Source organism: Lagenorhynchus albirostris, chromosome 12 (assembly GCF_949774975.1).
Source record: "Lagenorhynchus albirostris chromosome 12, mLagAlb1.1, whole genome shotgun sequence".
Classification (NCBI taxonomy): domain Eukaryota; kingdom Metazoa; phylum Chordata; class Mammalia; order Artiodactyla; family Delphinidae; genus Lagenorhynchus; species Lagenorhynchus albirostris.
The window spans coordinates 75,299,410-75,316,001 of NC_083106.1; the positions used below are offsets into that span (position 1 = coordinate 75,299,410).

At 39.0% G+C, this 16,592-nt stretch overlaps 1 long non-coding RNA gene across 1 annotated transcript in view; it reads left to right on the forward strand.

Annotated features, from left to right (window-relative positions):
- Nucleotides 1-16,592, forward strand: part of LOC132530929 (uncharacterized) — a 47,241-nt gene that overhangs the window by 15,337 nt on the left and 15,312 nt on the right. Inside the window, exons 2-3 of the long non-coding RNA XR_009543945.1 lie at nt 1,016-1,085; nt 2,941-3,101. This is a non-coding gene — a long non-coding RNA (uncharacterized LOC132530929). The remainder of the gene's footprint in view (nt 1-1,015; nt 1,086-2,940; nt 3,102-16,592) is intronic.

Below are 16,592 nucleotides of genomic sequence, written 5' to 3' on the forward strand. Positions count from 1 at the left end.
AGACCTAGAGGGGTGGGATAGGGAGGGTGGGAGGGAGACTCAAGAGGGAGGGGATATGGGGACATGCGTATGCACATAGCTGGTTCACTTTGTTGTACAGCAGAAACTAACACAACATTGTAAAACAATTATACTCCAGAAAAGTTGTAAAAAAAAATAAACAAATAAAAAACAAAATGTCCTTGTTGCCTCAGCACCTCCTGAGTAATTTCAAGGAACTTTAGCAATCTGACTAACTATCAGATTCTTGATTCCTAATTTTGCAAATAACAAAGTAACACAAATGTCAGAAAGCCTTTTTATATATTAATGCCTCTCCATTACATATTACATTATATGTACCTATTAATACATTATTATTCTATATTAAATTTATTTCTGTCACTGATGACACAAGTATTTTCCCCTTATTAAAAACCACCTTCTATTACATATCATTTATCACTCTTTTTATGAAAGTTAACTGTAGCCAAAAAAAAAAAAAAAAAGACCCAAACGAACAAAAATTTAAATTTGGGAAGAAGGAACTGATGCTTCACTTATACATTTTACAAGCTTATCAGTTTACACTGCAGAACTCTTTTCCCCATTTCCTTTCTTTTTATGATTCTTTCACTGTCCCAGGGCTATCATATACAGATACAAAGAAGATTAACAATGTCCTTTTACCTTTCATATTCTTCAAAATCTTATAACATTGTGAGTTTGGGCTCCTTTCTATGTCTACTGTATTCAGTGCATCAGAAAATTAGACTTTAAAATTACACTTTCTCTTTCTAGCTAGTGTCAGTCTTATGCTTGTTAGAAGAGAACATTCTTTTAAAGCCAGATTTCCCATGAAAAAAGGTTAGATTGACTTCACTGACAAACACATCCTGGTAACATGTATGCCTGAGGAAATCGTGTAAGAAACAGTTATGTCGGCCTGCTTAGAGTTAAAAAGAAACTGTATTTGATACACTTTCACATTAATATGAATACTAGGTATCTAATCCTCAAATGCTGTTTGCTAAAGGTGTTTTGCAGAAGGACTTGACATCAAAAAGAACATCTAGAGAACAGCAACCCAGAGGGATGTATGCAAGGTAAGCAGGCCATCTCAGGCCTAAGGATTTGGGGTGTGATTATCTCAATTCAAAACATTCTAGGGGACTGTGTTCCCCTCTTCTAACTCTCCTCATCTTGGCTAGCACAGATCTAGGGTCAAAATTCTAACCAAGAATCTGAAAAATAATAGGCCTCCAGAACTGATTTCCTCCCTGCTGCGCTGAATTTCAATTATCTCACCACTACTGTAGGAGTGCAGTTTTCCAACTAACATTTCACTGAGAGTGCCAGGGGACTACAGGGGAGAGAGGAGGATGGAGAGCCTTCTTGATCCTTTATCACTTAAAGAAATGCACAGACAAAGATGAAAGTAGTTTGACACCTATAATCCCTTGAGAAGAAGACTGAGGACCTGGCTGTCAACTTAAATACCACTTGAGAGCACACAAAACAAATGAAAGGAAGTCAAAAGGTACATCAGACAAAAACAAAGGTTGGCATTGAGAAAGACCAGCCCACAAGACAGCAGAGATAAGATTTGAGACCTGAGAGCATCAGAGCAGACTTAAAATATCTGAATTTCCAGAATAATTGACTGTGAGGTTGTTATGGCTTCTTCTGTCTTTGCTGCCCTTTCCTGCTCTTTCTTTGGAAGGAAACATATAGTTCAAGCCCTACAGGAGCTCTCTTAGCACGTGGTAGTGGTTAAAATTATGAAATGTGAAGTCAGACAGACCAGAGTTCAATTCCCAGCTGCCACTTGCTAGACTCAATAAACTGGATCAATGGGCTCAACCATCCTGAATCTTAATTTCTTTATGGGTAACTTCCTACTCCACAGGACTATTATATCTGTTAGCAATGGGCAGCACTAAGCCTTGTGGGTAATTCTGTAGACATGTTAAAGAGATATTTGAAAGATCAACTTTGTGCTTTTGGGATGGATATTATGAAATATGGGCTGGCTGAGCTTGAGGAGCAATCTTTCTGACCGTGCCTGGGTTAGAAGACATCATTTTGCTGCATTACCATGGGTGTAGGAATGAGGGCAGCATATTTGAATTTGTCACTGTAACAAGATGCTAGGGTAAGCCCTGTATAAGCAGGAGAACCATTCCTATGCATTTTACAATACATGTTATCATGGGAACATGTATTAAACATGATAACAAAATTATCACCTTGAACAAAGATTTGTTGTTACCTGCTATGTTCAGGGCAATGGCTTAGGTACAGGGAATTCAACCGTCTTCAAGGTCAGCCAAGAGATGGATACCTAATTAGCACTGAATTACACCATACCTCCCCCCTGCACATATACATAAAGAATTGTTGTTACTAAATTATGTTTAGGTGTGGTAACATCAGCTTTATTGACAGTGTTATAAAAAAGATCCCTAAGAAATGTGCTGAATTGTGAGAATGCTGTTGATTAAATCACAAAGAGTTCTCTTTACACAGCCTCAGGATAAAATTCTGCCTGATCCTAGTTTAAAGAATAGTTGTAATTCTCTTAAGAAATTGATTTGTTTTATCCAGGGGATATTGCGACTCTTGTTAAGTGACAGGGATTCCTTGTTTGCAACTGGTTTATGGAAAAGCAGTAAACTATGGCCCAATCATGGTAAATCCGTAGGTCACAATAATATTCATTTTAACATCATATTGTTATAATTTAAGTATTTTTGAAAATTTCCTGAAATATTTTCTGAAGCATCAAAAGGTACAAATAAGTACCCAATTAGCTGGTTTTGAGCCATTTTCACATTGCCTGCGAGAGAGGATGGCTGGTCCTCTCACTGAGTTAAAGGAAGTGGTATCTACAGATGAGAGTCACACTGAAGAGAGTATTTTGTGCCTTCTTACATTCTTCTGCTCTTTCTTTTACCTCAGTGTTACACCAGCATTCCTTAGAAGAGAAGAGTAAAACTAAGAGGAATTCTGGGCTGGTGGCCACAGAGTAATTCTGGAAAACTTGTGGAGGTCCTTGCTGAGCTTTCAGACGGACAGCTCTGGAAACTGATACCATCCCACGGGTGTCATGAAAGAGCAAGGTAAGGACAACAGGAGACTAGTCACATGTCTCCAGCACAGCGTCTAACTCCCTCTCAACTGTAAAACTGTGTCCCAGTCCTCATTCCCTGAATTGCATTTGTATATGCTAGAGTCAAATTATTTAGCACAAAACAACTAGAGGAATAGGCTACAACAGCACTTTCAAACTATGTTTCTGAGATACAGTTTCACAAGAGCTGTTAAGGAGTCATCCTCAAATTTAAATCAAAAATTGTTTTATGATCAAATATATTTAGAATATTTTAGGTTGATCAAAGATTTTAAAAAATGTATTTGTTTTGTTTTGCTGTAAAATCTCTCCTAATGCACTCTGTAAATATTCAGGAGGGAAATGTACTTGAATGAGTCATTTTCCCAAATTGTTTGCCCACAGAACACACTTTCTCTGAACTAAGAGCAACTAAATATCACAATAGTCTAGTGTTCTGTGGAATACAGTTAGGAAAATTATGGTTTCTAGTAAGAATAATAGAGTTCTTGAAGTTTTAGTGAGTTACAGAAAACGCATCATTTCTGATAAGAAATTAAAATGCAGTAGAACTTTTAAAAATTTAAAATAATTAAACTATAAGGTTGGACTAAATATTTTATGACACATTTCATTCTAAATTTAAAAGTCATTTTGAAAGAAATTCTTATATCTCTAGCAAAATAATTGGTACCACTCTAACATACGACTTCCCCCTAAAAATATACAGAGTCACACACACACAGATACAAAAAAAAGTGTATCAACACTCAGATATATACAGAATACTTTAAAATGTTAAAAATATACAAGAAGGCTTGATAAGAGTCAGGCCCAAGTATTAATTATAATTAAGTAGATTAAATAAAGTAATTCCATGTATAATAAAGTTGAAACTCAGAGAACAATAAAAAGAATAATGCAAATAATAGTTTTGAAAATACAAAGTACATTCACAAATTTTTACAAAAAGTTTTGTTTCATTGTCCCTGTACCTAAGCTCCTATATGATGGTTTTTAAGTAATAGACAGTAGAAACTCCTGGGGAAAGGCTTCTGATTCAAGATGCCACACTTAGCTCATCTATTTACCTCTTCTTCTTCCCAGAACCACAGTAAAATGATCACAAGATAATATAAAATGGTTTACATGCCAATAGTCATGAAGGAAATAGAAGGGGGTTAACAGCAGACACAGAGTCCAATACATTTCTAGGAGACATTCTATAATAGGTAGAATAATGGCCCACAATGATGTCCACACTTCAATCCCAAGAACCTGTGGATATGTTACCTTACATTGCAGAAGGTATTTTGCCAATATGATTAAGGTTACAGATCTTGAGATAGAGAGACTACTCTGGATTATTCAGGTAGGCCCAATCTAATCACATGAGTCCTTGAAAGCAAAGAACTTTTCTTGGCTTTGGACAGAGACAGAAGTGGGGCTGGGAGGAGAGTGCAGGGCTGGAGAGAAAAAAGCAACGCTGCTGGTTTTGAAGATGTAGGAAAGGGGTCGTGAGCCAACAAACACAAGCAGCCTCTAGAAGCTGGAAAAAGCAAGGAAACGGATTCTCCTCTCGAGCTTTTAGAAAGGAAGGAAACCCTAGTGACACATTGATTTTAGTCCTGTGAAATGCGCAATGGACTTCTGGCCTCTAGAACTGTAAAATAACAAAGTTGTGCTGTTTTAAGCTACTATCTTCAGGGTAGTTTGTCATAACTACAATATAAAACTAATATATACCTAATGCACGGATACTGGTTGATAAAGCAGGACAGAAAAAGCTGTGATCCAGCATTTGCCAGCATGGGACAATGGCCAAAGAGGAAAAGAAAGAAGAAATATGAAGTTTTAGAAGATCAATAAAATGTCGCGATATCAAACATGAAGTTCCAAAAAGATGATATAGGAAACACAAGACAGGAAGTAGGAAAGAAATAATGTAAGTGAGGTTCCCAGAATTAAGTGAGGACAAAAGTCTTCAGATTAAAAGGGTCCACCAGTTGCCCAGTTCATGAATCACTGAATGAAGACCTACTACCAGATACATCACTGTGAAATGTCTGAATCATTTTAGGAAGAAGAAATGATGCTAAACATTTAGAAAAGAAGATAAATGACCTTTAGAAAGTAGAGAAAATAAGGTTGTCAAGGACAAGCAACATCAAATATTGAAGGTCAATGGACAAATACACTCAAAGCCTTGAGGGAAATTATTTTCATGAATTTTGTACAAAAGCCAAACTATCAATTAAATGTGGTGACACATAAACCTCAGACTGAAGATTAATCTGACAAGTTTTTTCATGCACATTTTCTTAGGAAGTTCAGGAAAAATGGAGCAGTGAACCAAGGAACAAAAGATCTAGGTCAGTGGCACCAACTCAGAAAGCAAAAGCAGTTGCTGGACTACAGCTCAGCCACAGGCTGGCAGAGCAAAAGACCTGGCAGGCCAACCTGACCTGGAAGAAGGAGGCCTCCAAAAGGTAGCCTTTGGGAAGGAAGGCGTTAGATTCCAAATCCACCCATGCCTTATCACCTCCGTCACTCCATCTCCTACACACCATCGTCATCTCAAGTCTGAACTAGTACAGAAGGCTCTTAAATGCTCCCTGCTTCCAGTGCCCCCATATATTCTAAATATAACATCCAGAGCTATCTTTTGTTTAACATTTTTAAAATTGAAGTATACTTAATTTACAGTGTTGTATTAGTTTCAGGTATAGAACAAAGTGATTCAATTATACATATAACTGAAGTTACATATAACTGAAGACTCAGGGACAGCTCCAGTCTTTATGGTCTTCTCTCCAGGACCCGGCTGGTGGAGCGGCCTGTCTGGAATATGCCAGACAAAGGCGTTCTTGACTTTTTTTTCCTGCTGTGGACTCCTGGCAATTTTGTGAAGCTTACGGACCCTTCCCAGAACAATATTTTTAAACATAATAAAATCACATTAAACTATATTTAAGTTAAAAATATATATATTGTATGTATGTATAATTTTCTATTATATATAATTTTCCATTATAGGTTACTATAGGATATTGAATATAGTTTCTTGTGCTATACAGTAGGTCTTTGTTGTTTATCTATTTTATATACAGTAGTGTGACTGTGTTAAACCCAAATTCCTAATGTCTCCCCCCACATCCACCGCTATCCCCTTTGGTAACCATAGATTTGTTTTCTATGTCTGTGAGTCTATTTCTGTTTTGTAAATAAGTTCATTTATATCATCTTTTTAATGCCACATATAAGTGACATCATATGATATTTGTCTTTCTCTGTTTGATATTTCATTTAATATCATATCTCTAGGTCCTTCCATGTTGCTGCAAATGGCATTATTTCATTCTTTTTTATGGCTGTGTAGTATTCCATTGTGCATATATACCACATCTTCTTTATCCATTCATTTGTTGATACACACATAGGTTGCTTCCATGTCTTGGCTATTGTTAAGAGTGCTGCTACGAATGTTGGGGTGCATGTATCTTCTCTATTTAAAGTTTTCATTTTTTTCAGATATGTAGCTAGGAGTGGGATTGCTGGATCATATGATAGCTCTGTTTTTAGTGTTTTAAGGAACCTCCATACTTTTCTCTACAGTGGGTGCACCGATTTACATTCCCACCAACAGCGTAGGAGGGTTCCCTTTTCTCCACACCCTTTCCAGCATTTATTACTTGTAGACATTTTAATGATGTCCATTCTGACCAGAGTGAGGTGGTACCTCTGTGTAGTTTTGATTTGCATTTATGTAATAATTAGCAGTGTTGAGCTTCTTTTCATGGGCCTATTGGGCATCTATATGTCTTCTTTGGAGAAATGTTTTTTTAGGTCTTCTGCCCATTTTTTGACTGGGTTGTTTGTGTTTTTTTGATATTAAGCTATATGAGCTGTTTGTACATTTTGGAAATGAATGCTTGGTCGGTAGCAACATTTGCAAATATTTTCTGCTAGTCTGTAGGTTGTCTTTTCCTTTTCTTGGTGGTTTCCCAGAGCTATCTTTTTGACACATCAAACTGAACATGTTACTCATGCTCAAAACCCAATGGCTTCCCATCATACTTAGAGCAAAATTCTATTCTTTGGCCCACAAGCATCTAACAGGTTTGGCCACTGGCTGACACGAACTCCAGTTTTATTTCTTATCATTATTACCTTTCTCACATTTTTTCAACAGTAATGTCCTTTTGGGGCTCATCCAACATGACAAGCACTTCTTACCTCAGTACCATCACCCTTGATTTTTTTTTTTTAACAAATTGATTGGAGTATAATTGCTTCACTATGGTGTCTTAGATTCTGCTTTATAACAAAGTGAATCACCTATACATATACATGTATCTGCATATCTCCTCCCTCTTGCATCTCCCTCCCACACTCCGTATCCCACTGCTCTAGGTGGTTACAAAGCACCGAGCTGATCTCCCTGGGCTATGCACCTGCTTCCCACTAGCTATCTATTTTACATTGGGTAGTATATATATGTCCATGCCACTCTCTCACTTCGTCCCAGCTTAGCTTTCCCACTAGCTATCTGTTTTACATTGAGTAGTATATATATGTCCATGCCACTCTCTCACTTCGTCCCAGCTTAGCCTTCCCACTCCCTGCATCCTCAAGTCCATTCTCTACATCTGTGTCTTCATTGCTGTCCTGCCCCTAGGTTATTCAGAACCTTTTTTTTTTTTGATTGCATATATATGTGTTAACATATGGTATTTGTTTTTCTCTTTCTGACTGACTTCACTCTGGATGACAGCTTCTAGGTCCATCCACCTCACTACAAATAACTCAATTGCGTTTCTTTTTATGGCTGAGTAATATTCCATTGTATATATGTGACAAAACTTCTTTATCCATTCGTCTGTTGATGGACACTTAGGTTGCTTCAACGTCCTGGCTATTGTAAGTAGTGCTGCAATGAACATTGTGGTACATGACTCGTTCTGAATTATAGTTTTCTCAGGGTATATGCCCAGTAGTGGGATTGCTGGGTCATATGGTAGTTCTATTTGTAGTTTTTTAAGGAACCTCCATACTGTTCTCCATAGTGGCTGTATCAATTTACATTCCCACCAACAGTGCAAGAGGGTTCCCTTTTTCCACACCCTCTCCAGCATTTATTGTTTCTAGATTTTTTGATGATGGCCATTCTGACTAGTGTGAGATGATATCTCATTGTAGTTTTGATTTGCATTTCTCTAATGATTAATGATGTTGAGCATTCTTTCATGTGTCTATTGGCAATCTGTATATCTTCTTTGGAGAAATATCTATTAGGTCTTCTGCCAATTTTTGGATTGGGTTGTTTATTGATAGTGAGCAGCATGAGCATCTTGTAAATTTTGGAGATTAATCCTTTATCAGTTGCTTCATTTGCAAATATTTTCTCCCATTCTGAGGGTTGTCTTTTTGTCTTGCTTATAGCTTCCTTTGCTGTGCAAAAGCTTTGAAGTTTCATTAGGTCCCATTTGTTTATTTTTGTTTTTATTTCCATTCCTCTAGGAGGTGGGTCAAAAAGGATCTTGCTGTGATTTATGTCATAGTTTTCCTCTAAGAGTTTGATAGTGTCTGCCTATGTTTTCCTCTAAGAGTTTGATAGTGTCTGGCCTTGCATTTAGGTCTTTACTCTATTTTGAGTTTATTTTTGTGTGTGATGTTAGGGAGTCTTCTAATTTCATTCTTTTACATGTAGTTGCCCAGTTTTCCCAGCACCACTTATTGAAGAGGTTGTCTTTTCTCCATTGTATATTCTTGCCTCCTTTATCAAAAATAAGGTGACCGTATGTGTGTGGGTTTACCTCTGGGTTTTCTATCCTGTTCCATTGATCTATATTTCTGTTTTTGTGCCAGTACCATACTGTCTTGATTACTGTAGCTTTGTAGTATAGTCTGAAGTCCAGGAGCCTGATTCCTCTAGCTCTGTTGTACTTTCACAAGATCGCTTGGCTCTTCAGGGTCTTTTGTGTTTCCATACAAATTGTGGGATTTTTTTGTTCTAGTTCTGTGAAAAACGCCATTGGTAGTTTGATAGGGATTGCATTGAATCTGTAGATTGCTGTGGGTCGTATAGTCATTTTCACAATGTTGATTCTTCCAATCCAAGAACATGGTATATCTCTCCATCTGTTTGCTTCATCTTTGCTTTCTTTCATCAGTGTCTTATAGTTTTCTGCATACAGGTCTTTTGTCTCCTTCGGTAGGTTTATTCTCTGGTATTTTATTCTTTTTGTTGCAGTGGTACATGGGAGTGTTTTCTTAATTTCTCTTTCAGATTTTTCATCATTAGTGTAAAGGAATGAAAGAGATTTCTGTGCATTCGTTTTGTATCCTGCTACTTTACCAAATTCATTGATTAGCTCTGGTAGTTTTCTGGTAGCATTTTAGGATTCTCTATGTATAGTATCATGTCATCTGCAAACGGTGACAGCTATACTTCTTCCTTTCCGATTTGGATTCCTTTTATTTCTTTTTCTTCTCTGATTGCTGTGGCTAAAACATCCAAAACTGTGTTGAATAATAATGGTGAGAGTGGACAACCTTGTCTTGTTCCTGATCTTAGTGAAAATGGTTTCAGTTTTTCAGCATTGAGAATGATGTTGGCTGTGGGTTTGTTATATATGGCCATTATTATGTTGAGTTACGTTCCCTCTATGCATACTTTCTATAAATGGGTGCTGAATTTTGTCAAAAGATTTTTCTGCATCTATTGAGATGATCATATGGTTTTTCTCCTTCAATTTGTTAACATGGTTTATCACATTGATTGATTTGCATATATTGAAGAATCCTTGCATTCCTGTGATAAACCCCACTTGATCATGGTATATGATCCTTTTAATGCGCTGTTGATTTCTGTTTGCTAGTATTTTGTTGAGGATTTTTGCATCTATGTTCATCAGTGATATTGGCCTGTAGTTTTCTTTCTTTGTGACATCTTTGTCTGGTTTTGGTATTAGGGTGATGGTGGCCTTGTAGAATGAGTTTGGGAGTGTTCCTCCCTCTGCTACATTTTGGAAGAGTTTGAGAAGGATAGGTGTTATTTTTTCTCTAAATGTTTGATAGAGTTCGCCTTTGAAGCCATCTGCTCATGGACTTTTGTTTGTTGGAAGGTTTTTAATCACAGTCTCAATTTCAGTGCTTGTGATTGATCTGTTTATATTTTCTATTTCTTCCTGGTTCAGATTCGGAAGGTTGTGCGTTTCTAAGAATTTGTCCATTTCTTCCAGGTTGTCCATTTTATTTGCATATAGTTGCTTGTAGTAGTCTCTCATGATTTTTTATATTTCTTCTATATCAGTTGTTACTTCTTATTCATTTCTGATTCTACTGATTTGAGTCTTCTCCCTTTTTTTCTTGATGAGTCTGGCTAATAGTTTATTAATACTGTTTATCTTCTCAAAGAACCAGCTTTTAGTTTTATTGACCTTTGCTATTTTTTCCTTCATTTCTTTTTCATCAATTTCTGATGAAGAAATCTTTATGATTTCTTTCCTTCTGCTAACTTTGGGGGTTTTTTTGTTCTTCTTCCTCTAATTGCTTTAAGTGTAAGGTTAGGTTGTTTATTTGAGATGTTTCTTTTTTCTTGAGGTAGGATTGTATTGCTCTAAACTTCCCTCTTAGAACTGCTTTCGCAGCATCCCATCAGTTTTGAGTTGTCGTGTTTTCATTGTCATTTGTTTCTAGGTATTTTTTGATTTCCTCTTTGATTTTTTCACTGATCTCTTGGTTATTTAGTAGTGTATTGTTTTGCCTCTTTGTGTTTGTATTTTTTACAGATTTTTTCCTTTAATTTGTATCTAGTCTTATAGCGTTGTAGTCAGAAAAGATACTTGATATGATTTCAATTTTTTTAAATTTACCAAGGTTTGATATGTGACCCAAGAAATGATCTATCCTGGAGAATATTCCAGAAGAAAGTGTATTCTGTTGTTTTTGGATGGAATATCCTATAAATATCAATTAAGTCTATCTGGACTAATGTGTCATTTAAAGCTTCTGTCTCCTTATTTATTTTCATTTTGGATGATCTGTCCATTGGTGAAAGTGTGGTTTTAAAGTCCCCTACTATGACTGTGTTCATGTCGATTTCCCCTTTCATGGCTATTAACATTTGCCTTAAGTATTGAGGTACTCCTATGTTGGGTGCATAAATATTTACAATTGTTATATATTCTTCTTTGATTGTCCCTTGATCATTCTGTAGTGTCCTTCTGTGTCTCTTGTAATAGTCTTTATTTTAAAGTCTATTTTGTCTGACATGATAAATGCTACTCCAGCTTTCTTTTGATTTTCATTTGTATGGATTATCTTTTTTTCATCCTCTCACTTTCAGTCTGTATGTGTCCCTAAGCCTGAAGTGGGTCTCTTGTAGACAGCATAGTACAGGTCTTGTTTTTGTATCCTTTCAGCCAGCCTATGTCTTTTGGTTGGAGCATTTAATCCATTTGCATTTAAGGTAGTTATCGATATGTAAGTTCCTATTACCATTTTCTTAATTGTTTTGGGTTTGTTATTGTAGCTCTTTTCCTTCTCTTGTGTTTCCTGCCAAGAGAAGTTCCCTTAGCATTTGTTGTAAAGCTGGTCTGGTGGTGCTGAATTCTCTTAGCTTTTGCTTCTCTGTTAAGGTTTTAGTTTCTCCATAGAATCTGAATGAAATCCTTGCTGGGTAGAGTAATATCGGTTTTTGTTTTTTTCCATTTCAACACTTTGAATATGTCCTGCCACTCCTTTCCGGCTTGCAGAGTTTCTGCTGAAAGTTCAGCTGTTAATCTTATGGGGATGCCCTTGTGTGTTATTTGTTGCTTTTCCCTTGGTGCTTTTAATATTTTTTCTTTGTATTTAATTTTTGATAGTTTGATTAATATGTGTCTTGGCATGTTTCTCCTTGGATTTATCCTGTATGGGACTCTCTGTGCTTCCTGGACTTGATTAACTATTTCCTTTCCCTTATTAGGGAAGTTTTCAACTATAAGCTCTTCAAATATTTCCACAGTACGTTTCTTTTCCTCTTCTTCTTCTGGGACTCCTATTATTCAAATGTTGATGCATTTAGTGTTGTCCCAGAGGTCTCTGAGGCTGTCCTCAATTCTTTTCATACTTTTTTTCTTTATTCTGCTCTGCAGTAGTTATTTCCACTATTTTATCTTCCAGGTCGCTTATCCTTTCTTCTGCCTCAGTTATTCTGCTATTGATTTTTTCTAGAGTATTTTAAATTTCATTTACTGTGTTGTTCATCATTGTTTGTTTGCTCTTTAGTTCTTCTAGGTCCTTGTTAAACGTTTCTTGTATTTTCTCCATTCTATTTCCAAGATTTTGGATCATCTTTACTCTCATTACTCTGAATTGTTTTTCAGGTAGACTGTATTTTCTCTTCATTTGTTTGGTCTGGTGGGTTTTTACCTTGCTCCTTCTTCTGCTGTGTATTTCTCTGTCTTCTCATTTTGCTTAACCTACTGTGTTTGGGGTCTCCTTTTCGCAGGCTGCAGGTTCATAGTTCCCGTTGTTTTTGATGTCTGCCCCCCATGGCTATGGTTGGTGCATTGTGAAGGCTTTCTGGTGGAGGGCACTGGTGCCTGTGTTCTGGTGGATGAGGCTTGATCTTGTCTTTCTAGTGGGGAGGACCTTGTCCAGTGGTGTGTTTTGGGTGTCTGTGAGCTTATTATGATTTTAGGCAGCCTCTCTGCTAATGGGTGGGGTTGTGTTCCTGTCTTGCTAGTTGTTTGGCATAGGGTCTCCAGCACTGTAGCTTGGTGGTCGTTGAGTAGAGCTGGCTCTTAGCATTGAGATGGAAATCTCTGGGAGAGCTTTTGCCATTGGATATTACATGGAGCCAGTAGCTCTCTGATGGACCAATGTCCTGAACTTAGCTCTCCCACCTCAGAAGCACAGACTTGACACCCGGCCGGAGCACCAAGACCCTGTCAGCCACACAGCTCAGAAGAAATGGGAGAAAAAAAAAAAGAAAGAAAAAATAAAGTTATTAATTTAAAAAAATTAATTATTAATAATAAAAAATTAAAAAGTAATAAAAAAAGAAGAAAAAAGATAGAAAAGTGCAACCAAACCAAAAAACAAATCCACCAGTGATAACAAGCACTAAAATCTATACTCAAAAAAAAAAAAAAAAGTACAGACAGAACCCAAGGAGAAATGGTAAAAGCAAAGCTATACCAACAAAATTACAAAAAGAAGCATACACATACACACTCACAAAAATAGAAAAGGGAAAAAAAAAAATATATATATATAAAGGAAGAGAACAACCAAATCAATAAACAAATCTACCAATGATAATAAACTCTCATTACTAAACTAAGATAAACATAAAAACAGAAACAAATTAGATGCAGAAAGCAAACCCCAAGTCTACAGTTGCTCCCAAAGTCCACCTCCTCAATTTGGGATGATTCGTTGTGTATTCAGGTATTCCACAGATGCAGGGTACATCAAGTTGACTGTGGAGATTTAATCTGCTGCTCCTGAGGCTGCTGGGAGAAATTTCCCTTTCTCTTCTTTGTTCGCACCGCTACTAGGTTTCACCTTTGGGTTTGGCCCCGCCTCTGTGTGTAGGTCACCTGAGGGCATCTGTTATTTTCTGAGACAGGACAGGGTTAAAGGAGCAGCTGATTAGGAGGCTCTGGCTCACTCAGGCTGTGAGAGGGAGGGGTATGGATTGCAGGGTGAGCCTGCAGTGGCAGAGGCTGTCATGACGTAGCAGGAGCCTGAGGCACACTGTGTGTGCTCCCGGGGAAGTTGTCCCTGGATCCCGGGACCCTGGCAGTGGCGGGCTGCACAGGCTCCTGGGATGGGAGGTGTGGACAGTGACCTGTGCTCGCACATAGGCTCCTTGGTGGCGGCAGCAGCAGCCTTAGCGTCTCATGCCCGTCTCTGGGGTCCGCGCTGATCGCCGCAGCTCGCGCCCGTCTCTGGAGCTCATTTAGGCGGCGCTCTGAATCCCCTCTCCTCACGCACCCCAAAACAATGGTCTCTTGACTCTTAGGCAGGTCCAGAGTTTTTCCCGGACTCCCTGCCAGCTAGCTGTGATGCACTAGCCCCCCTCAGTCTGTGTTCATGCAGCCAACCCCAGTCCTCTCCCTGGGATCTGACCTCCAAAGTCCAAGCCTGAGCTCCCAGCCTTCACCCACCCCGGTGGGTTAGCAGAGAAGCCTCTCAGGCTGGTCAGTGCTGGTCGGCACCAATCCTCTGTGCGGGAATCTCTCTGCTTTTCTCTCTGCACCCTTGTTGCTGCGCTCTCCTCCATGGCTCCAAAGCTCCCCACCCACCCACCCGCCATCTCCACCAGTGAAGGGGCTTCCTAGTGTGTGGAAACTTTTCCTCCTTCACAGCTCCCTCCCACTGGTGCAGGTCCTGTCCCTATCCTTTTGTCTCTGTTTTTTCTTTTTTCTTTTGCCCTACCCAGGTACGTGGGGAGTTTCTTGCCTTTTGGGAGGTCTGAGGTCTTCTGCCAGCGTTCAGTAGGTGTTCTGTAGGAGTTGTTCCACGTGTAGATGTATTTCTGATGTATTTGTCGGAAGGAAGGTGATCTCCACGTCTTAGTCGTATGCCATCTCAAAGGCCTCTCCAGCTTCTTCTTTTTAAAATCCTTTATTTTCTTTTTTTTCTTTCCCCCATTCCCCATCCCACATCCCCCACTCCCATTCATAGCTCAGCTTTTTCTTAATATTAGTCAAAAGATGAAAGTACAAGTGTTCTATTCCATACACATTGTGCACTGAGGCATGACAGGAAACAGTGTCAGTGTTCTTCCTCCACCCACGCTCTTGACTTCACTGATTTGAGGCTTCTGTGAACTTCTTTGAGCTTTGGTGCTAATTTTGATGTTCTGTGAGCTGTTCCCCACAAGGGGTGATTTTGGCATGCTGGCGGTTCTTCCTCTTTTCCTTCCTTTAGCAATAAGTCTAGGGTGAGGTGTGGAGGAGGCTTGAGGCTGGGGTGAGTTCATTTATGCCTCAGCTCATTGCCCTGTATTCGTCTGCCAAGGCTACCATAACAAGGTAATGTAGATCGATGGCCTAAACAACACGGTTTTATTTTCCCACAGTTCTGGAGGCTGGAGGTCTGAGAAGAGGTACTGGCAGGATCGATTCCTTCAGCAGCCTCTGTCCTTGGCTTGTAGATGGGCTCCTTGTCCCTCTGTGTTCACACGGTCTGCCTTCTGTGTGTGTGTGTGTCCTCATCTCCTCTTATGAGGACAGCAGTCATACTGGATTAAGGCTCATCCTCATGACCAACGTTTAACTTAATTACCTCTCGAAAAGTCCTACCTCCAAATGTAGTCATTTTCTGAGGTACTGGGGCTTAGGACTTCAACCAATTAACTTTGGTGAGAGTGCAATTCAGCTCTTAGGAGCCCCCTTCCTCCAGATTCAAGGTTGGCATAGTCAGCCTTGGGTGTTACATCTCTCCATTTCCCTCCTCTGTTCTGCCTCCCTCTTCTGCTTTTAAGAGCTCCCGTGGTTACATAGGGCCCATTTGGATAACCCAGGATAATCTCCCTTTTTTACAGTAAACTAAGTAGCAACTTTAATTCCATCTGTAACCTTACTTCGCTTTTTCCATGTAATATAATATAGTCACAGGCTCTGGGATCAAGGCATGTGCATCTTTGGGGGCCATAATCCTGCCTACCCCTCTAACAAAGAACAGAATCCATCCCACTTTTCAACAAATACCGATTCCCTCCTTTAAGGCTACTTGGGGCCAAACTCTTGGGGGAAATTTTCTCCTTCCTCTTCGTATTTTTCCTGTTTCCATTGAGGATAAGAGTGTGAGCACGTATACTTCTGCCCCCTTCTCCACACGGGGATACGGTCTTTCTCCCAGAAGCGGAGCTCACCAGTCAGGCTTGTCTGAATCAGTACATCCATTTGGCCAGGTTAGCAGAGGCTGGAGCCATGGTGTCAAGGGCAGAAAGCAGACCTCACACCTCCTCTTTCCCTTAATGTCATGGATCAATAGGGAGGCCAGGAACTTTTCCTCTGGCAGAGACATCCATCTCTTCTCCAACCTTCACATTTTCTTCTTTCACTTTCTGCATCCAGCCTGACAGGCCCGCTTGTCCTTCTTCATGATGAGTGAATAAGTCAGCTTAGAACTTGCCCTCTACGGCCCTCTGTCTTTTCTTCAGTGCAAGAGGAGAAAAGTACCCCACTTTGTTTTCAGCTCTGAGTCACATTCTCCAATCCAGTTTTTATCCAGACTCCTGCTTTGAGATGATTAATTTTGCAAGTTCCCCATAATCTCAAAGCAGGAGTCTCTGGATAAAGGCGCTTGCGAAATCATTGTCACCCATATTTTCTTTTGGAGTTAGCATATAATTGTCCTGTGATGTCTGTCAGCCAGCCTTTAGAGAGGAGGAAAAGAGCCTCTTAAAACTCAAACCAGAGCATCTATTTACTCTAGTAATGCTTCTGTGTGGAAACCAGAGGTTTATTTGAAGTCTTCTAGTATTTTCTACAGGATA